The 3,742-nt window shown below is 38.5% G+C and overlaps 1 long non-coding RNA gene across 1 annotated transcript in view; it reads right to left on the bottom strand.

The window, feature by feature from the left end:
• Nucleotides 1-594: 594 nt before the first annotated feature.
• The window catches only part of LOC107182820, a 7,519-nt gene continuing 4,371 nt past the window's right edge, over nt 595-3,742 (bottom strand). Inside the window, exon 3 of the long non-coding RNA XR_001513570.1 lies at nt 595-628. This is a non-coding gene — a long non-coding RNA (uncharacterized LOC107182820). The remainder of the gene's footprint in view (nt 629-3,742) is intronic.

The raw sequence follows: 3,742 nt of genomic DNA on the forward strand, positions 1-3,742 counted from the left end.
GAAGCCATGCAAACTGCTGTGGGGCCTTGGGACTTCTCTTGGAAGTTCTGGATCTGTCTGGCCGGGCTGCAGTTAGGTAATTACAGGTTGCAAATGGCTGGGGCATTCATATGCAAAAGCCTCTGCTGCAGCCTGGGTGGGGCGGAGTCTCAAGGAATCAAAGGGCAGAGCAAGCAGCTATGGCAGTTCCTCAGCCCTACCCTAAGGAGTTGTGAGTCTCAGTGTCCCGGTAATGGCTGCAAGCACCTCTGAGGGAAAGCTGCCCTCAAGATTGCCTGCTGCCAGACAGTCCAATTTCTCCCTGTATGAGTCCTGGGTCCCCAGAGACTGCCCGGAACCGGAGGTCAGAGCCGTCGGGAGCTTGTGACTCCCTCCGGATTCAAAAAGACAGATCCGTCCTCAGGTGCCAGCCCCTTTCCGTGCGCGCGAGCCCCCTACCTCTGCACTTTACTTCCGCAGCTCCTCTGGCTCTCAGTGTGCTTTTCTTTCCTTCTAGTTGTAGAATTTACACTCAGCCAGCCTTCCTGTAGTTCTGGATGATGTCCGTTTTGTGTTTTTGAAGTAATTTCAATTTTTGTGGGAGGCAGCAATTTCCCGGTGTTTATCTATGCCACCATCTTAGTTTCTCCTGGAAAAGTCTTATATGTGGAAAAATGCAGTAATACATTTTCATGACTCATAAATCAAAATAATAGAAAAATGTATTCAGTGAGAGGGCCTCGCTACCTCTTCAGTTCTTCTTATCAGTGCAATTAACCATTTTTATTCATTTTTCATCAATCCAGAATTTCTTTATGCAACACAAGCAAAATACATTTCTCCATTTATACTTAAAGGCAGCATAACATATAAACTTTTCAGCTCTTTGCTTCTTTCACTTTTTAATATATCGTAGAGATCTCTCTATATGTCAGTATATCGATATCTTCTTCATTCTCTTTTACAGCTGCATTATATTGTATTTTGTGGATATACCATTTTGATTAAACCAGTCACCTATTACCAGACACATTGTTCCCAATCGTTGGCTATTATAAGCAATGATATCCTTATATATGCAGATGTCTCTGGAGGATAGATTCCTAGGAGTAGAAAAGCTAGATCAAAAGGTGTGGTAGACATAAGGCCCTTCAAAGATATGGACATCCTAATCCCAGGAACCTGTGAATATGTTGCCATATGTATACAATCTGATTAAGTTAAGGACCTTCTTATTTGCACCCTGGGATATCTGGGTGAGTTGGATGTAATCGCAGGTGTCCTTATAAGAGAGAATCAGGTCAGACAGCACCGAAGATCCTATACTACTGCCTTTGAAGACAGAAGAGCCCATGAGGCAAGGAATGTAAATGGGAAAGGACAGGAAGCAGATACCTCCAGAAGGAATGCAGCCCTAATAGAACAATTTTAGACATCTGACCTCCAAACTCTAAGATAAACTTGTGTTGTTTTAAGCCACTAAGTTTGTGGTAAATTGTTACGGCAGCCATAAGAAATTAATACACAGGGTAAATACAATGTAAATTTTGTATATATTGCCAAATTGCCATCCATAAAGTTTGTTTTTTGTACTTCTATCAGCAATTTGCCTATGTTCAACTTTTGGATGTTTGTCCATATGATAGGTGAGAAATGGTTTACCATTTCCCTCTCCCTTCCTATCTGAAATCAGTAAAAATATCTTTTTTAAAAAAAAAAAAAAAGATTGTTCCCTAATCTCAAGAGCCAAGTGTAGTGTTTGACATGTTTTGCTTTCTTATTTCTGCATCGATACTTCAAATTGAGGAAAATCCTAGTGTGAGAAATACACAGAAGATGGCAAAATAAAATTTCAAGTAATCTAACACAATCTTTAGCAATGCCATTACTGCTTTAAATTCATTAAAATAAAAAAATTTTAAATCCATAAATTTGCTAAGAGAATTATAAAGTATTACTACATGAGTACTTTTTTTTTTAACCCCAAGAGTATTTTATTTTGTTCTAACATTGTTAGAAGCAGAAAAATATTGCATTTATTTTTTTATACTATGCTTAAGTTTTCCAAAGAATGTTTATAGTTGTTGGGATTTTTAAATTTTAAAAAAATATGTTCTGCAAGAAAACCAATAAACTGTACCTAAGCTATCAAGAAAAAAAAATGCTACTTGGAGATAAAGTTACAACCGTAACCGGTTTGGCTCAGTGGATAGAACATCGGCCTGCGGACTGAAAGGTCCCAGGTTCGATTCCGGTCAAGGGCATGTACCTTGGTTGCGGGCACATCCCCAGTAGGAGGTGTGCAGGAGGCGGCTGGTCGATGTTTCTCTCTCATCGATGTTTCTGACTCTCTATCCCTCTCCTTTCCTCTCTGTAAAAAATCAATAATATATATATATATATTTTTTAAAAAGATAAAGTTACATACCTATGTATGATGGGGGGCGTGGGGACAGACTCTTTTTGTTGTTCTTGGGAGTAAGCCTACGTTAGCCTTTGCATTGGGGCCTAGATTTACTACTTAGATTCTACGGAGTGTTAGCTACCAGGCACTGAGACCAGAAGAGGGGGGCCGGATCCAGAGCACAACACGCTGTAGTGAGCACCTCCTCCAGCCCTGTGACACCGCTGGCCATAACGGTGACTTTGAAGCCTGTGACCTGCCTCCTGGGCAGATGTGCACTTCTAGTTGCTTTCTTGATGTCTCCATTAGGATAACCCAAAAGAACGGAAGTATGAATTTTCATAACCCTCAGCCGAATGTATCATCTCCTCCAAAACCCACAGCTCCTTCTGAATTCTCTATTTCAATGTGACCATTCTTTCCTATTTTGTCTTATCAGTTGTATCTCACCTGTCCTGCTTTTCCATGCTATATACTAATTTAGTTGTTAAGCACTCATTTTTAAATCTTTCTATGAAATACATTTCAAGAGCTTAACAATTTAACAATTATGGGACTTCTATAATATTTTGAAATCTTTTCATTTGAATTATTTCAAACAGAAAATATCAGAAAATTAAACAATACCCCAAGATTTTAACATTTTGCTATATTTAATTTACATCGCCTTTTTTTTAAAAAAAAAAAAAAGTGGGGGGGAATCTTACAGATGCAACTAAAGCTTTACCTTACCTGTACACTCTTTACCTCCACAGACATAACCACTATTCTGAAATTGGTATATATTATTAGTCTTTTGTATACTAATCCTGTAATCTATAATTTTGCTGAATTCTCTTAGTAAGTTTTATTGTTTGGAATTCTTACATTTTCTATATAAGCAATCAATAACAAGTTTGATTTCCTTTCTAGTCATCATGTTTTTCATTCTTTTTCTTTTCCTTTTGGCCTGGATAGAATCTTCAATAAAATGCGGAACACTAGTTATGAGATTGGCATCTTGGTCTTGTTTCTGATTTAAAGGGGGACATTTTCTTATTTTTTAAAAATATGTTTTTATTGATTTCAGAGAGGAAGGAAGAGGGAGAGAGAGATAAAAACATCATTGATGGGAGAGAATCACTGGTTGGCTGCCTCCTGGGGATCAAGCCCTCAACCTAGGCATCTGCCTTCACCAGGATTGAACTGCGACCTCCTGGTTCATAGGTTGATGCTCAACCACTGAGCCACGCTGGCTGTGCAGGGGAACATTTTCTTAAGTTTATACTGACGTTTATAGGATACTCTTTATCATGTTAACAGAATTCTTTTATCACTCCTAGTTAGATAAGTTTGTATTAGAAATGTCTTAAATTTTAC

This window comes from Myotis davidii, unplaced genomic scaffold, assembly GCF_000327345.1.
Source record: "Myotis davidii unplaced genomic scaffold, ASM32734v1 scaffold637, whole genome shotgun sequence".
NCBI classification, from domain to species: domain Eukaryota; kingdom Metazoa; phylum Chordata; class Mammalia; order Chiroptera; family Vespertilionidae; genus Myotis; species Myotis davidii.